This window comes from Oncorhynchus mykiss, chromosome 23, assembly GCF_057628025.1.
Source record: "Oncorhynchus mykiss isolate SJ-2025 chromosome 23, ASM5762802v1, whole genome shotgun sequence".
Classification (NCBI taxonomy): Eukaryota; Metazoa; Chordata; class Actinopteri; order Salmoniformes; family Salmonidae; genus Oncorhynchus; species Oncorhynchus mykiss.
The window spans coordinates 31405328-31418833 of record NC_143044.1 but is presented as its reverse complement, the minus strand read 5'-3'; the positions used below and the strand labels follow the sequence as shown (position 1 = coordinate 31418833).

The 13506-nt window shown below is 41.4% G+C and overlaps 1 protein-coding gene across 1 annotated transcript in view; it reads right to left on the bottom strand.

Moving 5' to 3' along the window:
* ankfn1a (ankyrin repeat and fibronectin type III domain containing 1a) overlaps positions 1–13506 on the bottom strand; it is a 236193-nt gene that overhangs the window by 113908 nt on the left and 108779 nt on the right. The window lies entirely within an intron of this gene.

Sequence of the window (13506 nt, the reverse complement as noted above, 5' to 3'; positions counted from 1 at the left end):
GTCAATGATTTATTTAGAACTCAAGGCTCACTTAACCAGCATGGTTACCACAGCATTCTGCAGTGATACACCATCCCTTCTGGTTTGCGCTTAGTGGGACTATCATTTGTTTTACAACAGGACAATGACCAACACACCTCCAGGCTGTGTAAGGGCTATTTGACCAAGAAGGAAAGTGATGGAGTGCTGCATCAGATGACCTAGCCTCCACAATCACCCAAACTCAACCCAACTGAGAATGGTTTGGGATGAGTTGAACCGCAGAGTGAAGGAAAAGCAGCCAACAAGTGCTCAGCATATGTGGGAACTCCTTCAAGAATGTTGTAAAAGCATTCCAGGTGAAGCTGGTTGAGAGAATGCCAAGCATGTGCAAAGCTGTCATCAAGGCAAAGGGTGGCTACTTTGAAAAATCTCAAATATATTTTATAAAATATATTTTGATTTGTTTAACACTTTTTTGGTTACTACATGATTCCAGATGTGTTATTTTATAGTTTTGATGTCTTCCCTATTATTCCACAATGTACAAAATAAAAACTCTTGAATGAGTAGGTATGTCCAAACTTTTGACTGGTACTGTATATGTGCACTTAGTAGCCAAGGCTATGGCTGCCCCATGTCAATGAAATCAACATGACATCACAGGCCCTACCACAGTCAACACACAGTAAGTATATAATGGAATAACACAAGAAAATGGAGCCTACTCCATCAGTAATGCATGGAACCACGTTTATTCTAGGAAAAAAAAATAAAATAAAATTATATTTTGAAACGGAGTCCACCAGCGCAATTTGTAGAGTTCTTTGGGCAAAAATAGGATATTAGAAATGTTGGAATCTGCTCCTTTTGATAGGGTACTCGGTAGGATGATATGGAAGAAGTGCAATTTGTTAAGCTCCTGCCCTTCCTTGTTAATGCACACTGTGCAGGTCATCAGTCTTCATTCTCTATTTGACAATTGATAAGTCACCCATCAGACTATTTAATCTTGTCTTTAGGCCACATCTATTATGTCATGACGTTGCCCTCTTTGGGTACAGCAAGCGCCATCCCCCTCTCCCTGCCTCCCCCTTGCCTCCTTCAACTAGGCTGCTGTGGTCAGAGAGAGGTCGTATATTCCTGAGGAGAAGACCCTGCCTCATGACAGAGACAGAGTGAATTTTCATAGAGAACAAATGAATTTCTTCCACCTCACAGAACTTGAAGTCCGAACAAATTTCAGGTTCCGGAGAAGGTAAAAAAAGATCGGTGAAGAATCCAGCTACGAACTGGTCCGTTTGTTACAACTTGAGGAAGCTCATGGGAGATGGTGTGGCCACATTACCATAACGCTGTCTATATAATAGCCTCAGATATGAGGTTTACATCTAATTGTTGTATAAGATGAATGAGTGAGTATGATACTGTTTACACAATTTTACAATGTGATTCTGGACTGTTTAATGAAGGAAACTCCAATTCCCTTTTGAGATTAACTAAATCAGAGGACCACCCCTGAGCTCAGTTAACCACAACAGAGAGAAAGAGGGAGAGAGACAGACAATTCTACAAAATAAACAAACTTTTCACCAGCGATCAAGACGACACACTGAGCGTAAATATATATATTGATTGCAATTGTTCCCGAATGAGTGAGCGTTCATGTGCAAAGGATTAGCATTCCAGTTGTTAGAACTATCAACTCTGTAGTGACTTCTCAGCTGACCCCCACTCCACGTTTTGTCCACCAAGCCGCGATGCCGGTTTAACCCACTAGGGCACATTCCCCTTATTATTTCTTGTAACCATATTGACTTTGTTTGTTTGTTCATGCATTTCTGTGAATTACTTAGTTAGTAATAAATACATTATTTAAGACAATTGATGTATGGAATCTTTGATTAAAACTAAGTCTTCAATTTAATGACAATAAAGACACGTCAATTATTGTGTGTGAAATTAGTTTCAATATAGCTTAGATGTCGTTTTTCCTGCTGGGCAGGAAACTTATTTTACAGTTAGAAAATAGACTATCATCTAATTTTAGTATTTACAGTTTATGCGCTTCTGGATAAATCAATACATTTTCTGACCGATTACAATTTACATTTGGTGTCCTGAGATTCCTATGGCCTATTTTAACATAATAAATGCATTCATTTAGCAATTTCTAATTTATGGAGTATTTATAAAATGTAAATATCAACCGTCATGGCCATTCTATTAGGATTCGAATTCTGGCGCTCCGAGTGTTAAGTTACTGGAAAATGCACAGTAACGTCTTAACAGTGCAGATCTTGATTGTCACAAGCTCTTACAAAGATTGTAGAACGCGGAGTGGACAAATGAAGTGCTCAACCTTCATCAGCATAATGATAAAACCACTTAAACTGGTAGAACACTTCCACTAACGGTGGGCACAAATGCAATATATTTTAGACCATGCTCCCAAATACGCTGGAGCCCCCGCCAACACATTGCCCCACCTAAATTTGAAAGTGAAGTGTAAGTGTGGTAAACAAGTCATTTTAAAACAATAATACCTTAATTAAAATGTAAAAATACTGTATTGTTACGGCAACTCAGTAAACGGTAACTTAAATGTTTAACCTTTTATTGGTTGTACTTGAAATCAGAGGGTTCTTTGTGAAAGGGTTCTAAATGGAACTCAAAAGTGTTCCGCTACAGGGAGATATCAAATTGTTGTACAGTATGTGGCACCCAAAAGGGTTCACCCATAGGGACAAATGATAGAATGTCTATTGGTTCTAATCTTTTGACAATCTTTATCATACTGTCACGTTGGCATAAATGATTTGTGAGACAGACGCAGGAATGCGTAATAGCTTTTTATTTATTTCTTACCCAAATTATGGCGTGCAGTGTAAAGGCACCGGAAAAAAGACCAAACAAACACTATACAAAACACAGGGTAGAAACCCAAAACAAAAAAGCGAAGAGTACCTCGAATAAATAACACAATGATTAACCCACAGGATGAGACCCGTAAACATCTGCACAATCCACAATGGCACGAAAGCCAAAACACACAGCACAGAAACTCATACGCACCAACGGACATTGTAACAATAATCGACCACCCAATGGAAACCAAAGGGCACATATATACAAATACAATTAGTGGGAATAGGGGCCAGGTGTGCGTAATGAAAGTTCAGGAGAGATCCGTGACAGTACCCCCCCTCCCGACGTGCTGCACCAGCAGCGCAACGACACCGGCCTCAAGGATGATCACAGGATCGCAGTGTGGATCGATCATGACCCAACGCTGCTGCCGACGTTGCGTTGTCGTCGGTCGGTCCAGTTGCCGCTGGCGAAGTTGCGGCGCCGTTGGACAGACCAATTGCAGTGGCGTTGGCCGGACCGGTTGTAGCGGTGTCGGACAGAAAGGTTGTAGCTGCAGAAGTTGACTCGTCGGACTGACCCGTTGTGGCAACGTCGGACAACCCAGTTGCAGCGTCGTCAGATGGGCCATTCCCGTTGTCTCCCTTAATGGTAATTTATTCTGTCACGCTGGTATGAATGATTTGGGAGACAGGCGCAGGAATGCGTAATAGTTTATTTTTTATTTTATTATTTATTTTACCCACACGGCGTGCCGTGTAAAGGCACGGGGAAAAAGACCAAACAAACACTATACAAAACACAGGGTTGAAACCCAAACAAAAGAGCGAGGAGTACCTCAAATAAATAACACAAGCTCACAATGATTAACACACGGGATGAGACCCGTAATCATCTGCACAATCCACAATGGCACAAAAGCCACACACAGCACAGGTACTCACACGAACCAACGGACATTGTAACAATAATGGACAGCCCAATGGAAACCAAGGGGCACACTTATACAAGTACTAATCAGTGGGAATAGGTGACAGGTGTGCGTAATGAAAGTTCCGGAGGGATCCGTGACACATACCCACAGATTCAGTGGCGTAGCAGGAACTTCAGGTTACTGGAAACTGAGAGGTTGCGAGTTCAAATCTCAAGTGTGGTTGACTCCCAAGTAATTGTAATTTGCTATTCTACAAAACCACGCCCATCATGAGCATATTTCCTAGCATGCTCTATTGTGGTTAGATTTTCATAATTATTTGTTTCAAAACATGTGTTTTGAATTGACATAATTAATCAATTCATTTATCTACACAAAGGTAAATAACATACATTTTCTAAACTAATCCATTCTGCTAATTGGACTTATTGTACATGTTACTGAAATGATTGTTCAAGTTTAGATGTGATCCCGCTCTATGTAGCCGACGTGACTAAGACCTTTAAACAGGTCAACATTCACAAGGCTGCGGGGCCAGACGGAATACCAGGACGTGTGCTCCGGGCATGTGCTGACCAACTGGCTGGTGTCTTCACTGACATTTTCAAAATGTACGTGATTGAGTCTGTAATACCAACATGTTTCAAGCAGACCACCATAGTCCCTGTGCCCAAGAACACTAAGGCATCCTGCCTAAATGACTACAGACCCGTAGCACTCACGTCCGTAGCCAAGTGTTTTGAAAGGCTGGTAAGGGCTCACATCACCACCATTATCCCAGAAACCCTAGACCCATTCCAATTTGCATACCGCCCAAAACAAATCCACAGATGATGCAATCTCTATTGCACTCCACACTGGACAAAAGGAACATCTATGTGAGAATACTATTCATTGACTACAGCACCGCGTTCAACACCATAGTACCCTCAAAGCTCATCACTAAGCTAAGGATCCTGGGACTAAACACCTCCCTCTGCAACTGGATCCTGGACTTCCTGACAGGCCGCCCCCGAGTGGTGAGGGTAGGTAGCAAAACATCTGCCACGCTGATCCTCAACACTGGAGCCCCCCAGGGGTGCGTGCTCAGTCCCCTCCTGTACTCCCTGTTCACCCACGACTGCATGGCCAGGCACGACTCCAATACCATCATTAAGTTTGCAGACGACACAACAGTGGTAGGCCTGATTGCATCATCTCTGGATCTGTTCGGGTGGTATGCAAGACAGCCTACAGGGAGATGGTCAGAGACCTGGCCCGGTTGGTGCCAGAATAACAACCTATCCCTCAACGTAACCAAGACTAAGGAGATGATTGCGGACTACAGGGAAAAAGAGGACCGAGCACGCTCCCATTCTCATCAACGGGGCTGTAGTGGAGCAGGTTGAGAGCTTCAAGTTCCTTGGTGTACACATCACCAAAAAAATAGAATGGTCCAAACACACCAAGACAGTCGTGAAAAGGGCACGACAAAGCCTATTCCCCCTCATGGGTCCTCAGATCCTCAAAAGCGTATACAACTGCAACATCGAGAGCGTCCTGACCGGTTGCCTCACTGCCTGGTACGGCAACTGCTCGGCCTCCAACCGCAAGGCACTAAGGTAGTGCGAACTGCCCAGTACATCACTGTGGCTAAGCTGCCTGCCATCCAGGACCTCTACACCAGGCGGTGTCAGAGGAAGGCCCTAAAAATTGTCAAAGACCCCTGCCACCCCAGTCATAGACTGTTCTCCCTACTACCACATGGCAAGCGGTACCAGAGAGACAAGTCTAGGACAAAAAGGCTTCTCAACAGTTTTTACCCCCAAGTCATAAGAGTCCTGAACAGGTAATCACTACCAGGACTATTTGCAATGTGTGCCCCGCCCCTTCCAACCCCTCTTTTATGCTGCTGCTACTCTCTGTTTATCATATATGCATAGTCACTTTAACTATACATTCATGTACATACTACCTCAATTGGCCCGACCAGAAATCTTGCTTGTTTGTAGGTGACCAAATACTTATTTTCCACCATAATTTGCAAATAAATTCATTAAAAATCATACAATGTGATTTTCTGGAATGTTTTTCTCATTTTGTGTGTCATAGTTGAAGTGTACCTATGATGAAAATTACAGGCCTCTCTCATATTTTTAAGTGGGAGAACTTGCACAATTGGTGGCTGACTAAATACTTTTTTGCCCCACTGTATATACTGTACTCTACTGCATCTTTATGTAATACATGTATCACTAGCCACTTTAAACTATGCCACTGTTTACATACCCTACATTACTCATCTCATATACAGTGCCTTGCGAAAGTATTCGGCCCCCTTGAACTTTGCGACCTTTTGCCACATTTCAGGCTTCAAACATAAAGATATAAAACTGTATTTTTTTGTGAAGAATCAACAACAAGTGGGACACAATCATGAAGTGGAACGACATTTATTGGATATTTCAAACTTTTTTAACAAATCAAAAACTGAAAAATTGGGCGTGCAAAATTATTCAGCCCCCTTAAGTTAATACTTTGTAGCGCCACTTTTTGCTGTGATTACAGCTGTAAGTCGCTTGGGGTATGTCTCTATCAGTTTTGCACATCGAGAGACTGAAATTCTTTCCCATTCCTCCTTGCAAAACAGCTCGAGCTCAGTGAGGTTGGATGGAGAGCATTTGTGAACAGCAGTTTTCAGTTCTTTCCACAGATTCTCGATTGGATTCAGGTCTGGACTTTGACTTGGCCATTCTAACACCTGGATATGTTTATTTTTGAACCATTCCATTGTAGATTTTGCTTTATGTTTTGGATCATTGTCTTGTTGGAAGACAAATCTCTGTCCCAGTCTCAGGTCTTTTGCAGACTCCATCAGGTTTTCTTCCAGAATGGTCCTGTATTTGGCTCCATCCATCTTCCCATCAATTTTAACTATCTTCCCTGTCCCTGCTGAAGAAAAGCAGGCCCAAACCATGATGCTGCCACCACCATGTTTGACAGTGGGGATGGTGTGTTCAGCTGTGTTGCTTTTACGCCAAACATAACATTTTGCATTGTTGCCAAAATGTTACATTTTGGTTTCATCTGACCAGAGCACCTTCTTCCACATGTTTGGTGTGTCTCCCAGGTGGCTTGTGGCAAACTTTAAACGACACTTTTTATGGATATCTTTAAGAAATGGCTTTCTTCTTGCCACTCTTCCATAAAGGCCAGATTTGTGCAATATACGACTGATTGTTGTCCTATGGACAGAGTCTCCCACCTCAGCTGTAGATTTCTGCAGTTCATCCAGAGTGATCATGGGCCTCTTGGCTGCATCTCTGATCAGTCTTCTCCTTGTATGAGCTGAAAGTTTAGAGGGACGGCCAGGTCTTGGTAGATTTGCAGTGGTCTGATACTCCTTCCATTTCAATATTATCGCTTGCACAGTGCTCCTTGGGATGTTTAAAACTTGGGAAATCTTTTTGTATCCAAATCCGGCTTTAAACTTCTTCACAACAGTATCTCGGACCTGCCTGGTGTGTTCCTTGTTCTTCATGATGCTCTCTGTGCTTTTAACGGACCTCTGAGACTGTCACAGTGCAGGTGCATTTATACGGAGACTTGATTACACACAGGTGGATTGTATTTATCATCATTAGTCATTTAGGTCAACATTGGATCATTCAGAGATCCTCACTGAACTTCTGGAGAGAGTTTGCTGCACAGAAAGTAAAGGGGCTGAATAATTTTGCACGCCCAATTTTTCAGTTTTTGATTTGTTAAAAAAGTTTGAAATATCCAATAAATGTCGTTCCACTTCATGATTGTGTCCCACTTGTTGTTGATTCTTCACAAAAAAATACAGTTTTATATCTTTATGTTTGAAGCCTGAAATGTGGCAAAAGGTTGCAAAGTTCAAGGGGGCCGAATACTTTCGCAAGGCACTGTATACTCTACTCGATACCATCTACTGCATCTTGCCTATGCCGCTCTGTACCATCACTCATTCATATATCTTTATGTACATATTCTTTATCCCTTTACACTTGTGTGTATAATGTAGTAGTTGTGGAATTGTTAGGTTAAATTACTCGTTGGTTATTACTGCATTGTCGGAACTAGAAGCACAAGCATTTCGCTACACTCGCATTGACATCTGCTAACCATGTGTATGTGACAAATCAAATTTGATTTGATTTATGAATAAACATTCTGTGTAAAGTGTCTGTTGCTTCCACAGTTCCGTCTAACTGATGATATGACATTTCATAACTAGAAACACTTGTAGTGTGAGTCCATGTAGATGAATCAGATGACAAGCAGTGCCCCACACACGCAACATTGAACATGGACTGTTTAATGGTTCCACAGTGCCTCTAGATTCTACTGTTTCTATGGTTCCCATTGAAAGGCAACAGGTGGCAACAGATGAAGAGAGAGAGAGGGGGGCAGTGGGGTGGAAAGGTATAATGGGAAGGAAGTGACTGTACAGGGTGTATGTATGTGTGTGTGTGCGTGCATGCGTGCGAGCATGTCTGAGTGTCACTGAGATTATCTTCATTTTTAAAGAGAATACCAATTATCTCATAAGAACAGACTGTCCCTCTTAAGAATGAATACTGGAAGTGGCCCTTAATTAAGTAGAATGATCATTACACAGGTGCACCTTGTCCTGGGGACAATAAAAGGCCACTCAAAAATGTGCAGATTTGTCACACAACACAATGCCACAGATGTCTCAGGTTTTGAGGGAGCGTGCAATTGGCATGCTGACTGCAGGAATGTCCACCAGAGCTGTTTCCAGAATATTGAATGTTAATTTCTCTACCATAAGACACCTCCAACATTGTTTTAGAGAATTTGGCAGTATGTCCAACCGGCTTCACAACAGCAGACCACGTATAACCACACCAGCCCACGTATAACCACACCAGCCCAGGACCTCCACATCCGGCTTCTTCACCTGCGGGATCGTCTGAGACCAGCCACCCGGACAGCTGATGAAACTGAGGAGTGTTTCTGTTATAAAGCCATTTTGTGGGGAAAAACTAATTCTGATTGGCTGGGCCTGGCACCAACCACTGGGGAGATTAGGACCTAATTCATTCATTTCAAATAACTGATTTCCTTATATGAATTGTAACTCAGTAAAATCATTGAACTTGTTGCATGTTGCGTTTATATTTTTGTTCAGTATATATCACTGCCAAAGTATTGGCTTGGTGGCCAAAACAATTATCTCCATTGAAAAAGATAATTAAAGATAATTTTAAGGGTCATAAACAGTCAAAATCATGTTTTTCATGACATTGGATGATATTTGAATGCAACCAGATCAAAGTATGAAATATGACTGTTGCTTCTACAGTAATACAGTTTGATCATAAAGTTACTGGTCCCCTCCCCCATGTCAAACACTTGGATTCAGGAGGCTGGATTATTAAGGGGATAGGGGATAGGATATTTTAATACACCAATCTTAACATTATATTATCTTACCTAATTTAAATAAGTACCGCCTTGTAACCAACATCAGAGAAGGCGTGTTTGTGGAGGGGCGCAGTTTATATAACTAGATAGTTACTCTACTGGTGGAAAATGTAATAGTAGGGTGTCAGCAAATATAATTAAACGTTTACACTATTCATCTATGGCAGATAGTTGTGTCTGGTGTTAGCTAGTTACTAGCTAGCTCTTCAGCCAGCATGGAATGAAAGGGGGGGAAGGGTCATTCAAAACTCTGACGCAGTTGTCATGTCAACACATCCGTCAGTGCTGCTGTGAACCACATCACAAGAAACATGCCAAATGGGAGATGTATAAAAACAAATGACATCATTGATGCAATTTGAATGTTGTTTGAGCTGCTTTGTGTATCACCAAATGTGCTGGAGATGATTTCACTGCTCACTGCATTCAAGTTTCTTGACATAGGCATTTCAAAGAGCTGTCAGTCAAGGTGAGCTCAAGAATATAAACTCCTCGCCCACTCAGTCTCTATTTTCAAAAATCTTCTATCCCCAACAAATATTATGGGTGATATTTTAGTCACTCAAACGACTATTATACATGGGAATCAGAATCACTTTTTAGGACATTTAAGAATCCTCTGAAAGGCCAAACTATGTGGATGGAGTTTAAGTCAGGAAATATGTGCGAGTTGTGTTTGTTTTGATTAATCTTGTTATATGTATTGTATTGATATTATTTATTGTGTGTTCATGTTCACAGGGCTCCCTAGCAAATGAGACCCTGGTCTCAATGGTGACCTACCCTGTAGAAATAAAAGTTACAAAAATGGTTAAAATTATAATGTCATATGTCAAATTAAGAACCAATTTGGCCAACCTGTAGACTAGGAATTGTCAGGCATTATATGCATTTGAGCAAAGATGCAAGATGCATGCATCTCTGGAATACATTGTAAGAGATATAAAAATAGAGATAGAGAGAAAAAGGGTGAGTGAGCAGAGGAGAGAGAGAGACAGAGAGGGAGATGGATGTCAGCAAGTAGGGGAAGAAGAAAATGAGAACATCCTGGCCTCATTTGGAACAAAAGAGCAGAGAACAATGACAGTTGACATAGTCACTATACTCCTCTAAAAAACTTGCCTTCACTCGGTGTCTTTGAGATGTATTTAGGGCTACAGTCACAGTGAGATACTCTGTGAGATATGAATAGCCTCCATTCATGTTTCGAGTCGGTCTTAAAAAAAGCTGCCAATGGTGATGATATGCATTCAGCTCCAAGTAAACAACTTTGACTGCTGCTAATAGATCACTGCTGAGAGAAAGAGAAAGAGCCTAAAAGAGAAGCTGACATTTTTTAACAATAACATCTCATATTTGTTTTATTCAATACTGGCAAATGGCTTCTGGCAGCTTCTATACACATTATTTAAAAAATAGTATAGAAATACAATAGTATAGAGTATCTCTCCCTTACATTAACCTCAGATCTTAAAGATTTGAAAAGCAGAAACTAGACAGAGTTAGGAGAGGGTTGACGGCCACTTCAAAATGATGTATCCTGCTCTGACGGAGGTTGCCCCTCTCTGATCTCTAACATCTCACTCCTCTAGGGAAACTCCTGAGCTGTGACACCAAACACATGCATCACACACCCAAACATATACACACATACCACACACTCACACATTCCCTGATACCTATGACACTATCATACTGTTTACACACACATATTCACTGACACCTATGAGGTAACATGATAAAAAGAAGGATGAACAGTGTTTTAGGGAGAGGGGCTGAAGCATGTGAGGTGCTTTGATCCTATGAGGGATTTAGAATAATCTAGAGGTCATGGCGGGTTGATCCCAGGGCCGTCACTCAGACTAGAGATCACCAAAGTCCCACAGATAAGAAGGTTTTAGGTTGTAGTTATTATAGGAATTATAGGACTATTTCTCTCTATTATACCATTTGTATTCCATATACGTTTGACTATTGGATGTTCTTATAGGCACTTTAGTATTGCCAGTGTAACAGTATAGCTTCAGACCCTCTCCTCGCCCCTACCTGGGCTCGAACCAGGAACACATCGACAACAGCCACCCTCGAAGCATCGTTACCCATCGCTCCACAAAAGCCACGGTCCTTGCAGAGCAAGGGAAACAACTACTCCAAGTCTCAGAGCAAGTGACGTCACCGATTGAAACGCTATTAGCGCACACCCCGCTAACTAGCTAGCCATTTCACATCGTTTACACCAGCCTAATCTCGGGAGTTGATAGGCTTGAAGTCATAAACAGCTCAATGCTTGAAGCACAGCGAAGAGCTGCTGTCAAACGCACGAAAGTGCTGTTTGAATGAATGCTTACGAGCCTGCTGGTGCCTACCACCACTCAGTCAGACTGCTCTATCAAATATCAAATCATAGACTTAATTATAACATAATAACACACAGAAATACGAGCCATTGGTCATTGATATGGTCGAATCCGGAAACTATCATTTCGAAAACAAAACGTTTATTCTTTCAGTGAAATATGGAACCGTTCCGTATTTTATCTAACGGGTGGCATCCCTAAGTCTAAATATTGCTGTTACATTGTACAACCTTCAACGTTATGTCATATTTATGTACAATTCTGGCAAATTAATTACAGTCTTTGTTAGGAATAAATGGACTTCACACAGTTCACAACGAGCCAGGTGGCCCAAACTGCTGCATATACCCGAACTGCTTGCACAGAACGCAAGAGAAGTGACACAATTTCCCTAATTATAAGAAATTCATGTTAGCAGGCAATATTAACTAAATATGCAGGTTTAAAAAGATATACTTGTGTATTGATTTTAAAGAAAGGCATTGATGTTTATGGTTGCAAAAACAAATCCCCGAGCTGACTAGGTAAAAATCTGTCGTTCTGCCCCTGAAAAAGCCAGTTAACCCACCGTTCCTAGGCCATCATTGAAAATAAGAATGTGTTCTTAACTGACTTGCCTAGTGTAAATAAAAAAATAAAAAATAAACTTTTATTTTGTATTTTTTAAATCGGCAAATCGGTGTCCCAAAATACAGATTGTTATGAAAACTTTAAATCAGCCCTAATTAATCGGCCATTCCGATTAATCGGTCGACCTCTAGTACATACACATGCAGGCAGGCACACACACAAACACGTGCAGGTAGACACACACGTAGGCACTAGGCAGACACACACTCATACACTAGCCTCACACCCCTGCCAATTTCACTCTAATGCGCACAGTCCTGCATTGACATGCACACACACCTCAACATCCCATTTTCACAAAAACACACCCACCCAACACACACACACACACACACACACACTCACCGAGAGAGAGAGTTGCTCTGACCTGTTAGCACGCAAGACCGGGCTGACCTCACACAGATCGTGACCAGAAGAAAGCCTTTAGCCCATCATGAGTTTAACTCAATTGAGGCCACACATCACGAGGCACTTATACTCACACATAATGATAGCATCCAAAATGGCACCCTATTCCCTTTATAGTGCACTATGGGCCTTGGTCAAAAGTAGTGCCCTGTATAGGGAATACAGTGCCATTTGTGACACAGTATAATGCCTTTCACACATCACTCCAGAACATCACAGATCATGAATGAAAGGCCTAATCTTCTTATTAGATTACTAATACTTAAGAGAATAAGGCTTCTCTCTTTAAATAACATTCAGAGCTTAAGTCAAGCTAAAGTCTCCTCTATCTGTTAGATAATGATTAATATAAGAAAATGTATTTTCTGTCGGTTTGATAATGATTAATATGCATTTATGGAATCCTTTGTGTCCCTGTTGGGAGGAATACACATTTTTTTATAATTTGAATTTTTAGGGTGCATCATGTTCCTCCTAAAAGTAGCTTGACTCATATGCGTCCCAAATGGCACCCTATACCCTATATCAGTGTTATACAACTCTAGTCCATGAGTACCCCCAACTGTACACATTGTTACTGTAGCCCTGGACAAGCACACTTGATTCAACTTGTCAAAGAATCATCAAGCCCTCATCATGTTTGCTGATGGGGGTACCAACGGACTGGAGTTGGGAAACACTGCCCTATATAGTGCAATACTCTTGACCAGATCTGGTCAAAAGTAGTGCACTATATAGGGAATAGGCTACAATTTGGTCCCTGATAAATACTTTGGTAGCTAGAACAATTAGTCTGTCTGCCACCCATTAAAAACCACAAATGGCATAAATGATTAGTATATACAGTTGAAGTCGCAAGTTTACATATACCTTAGC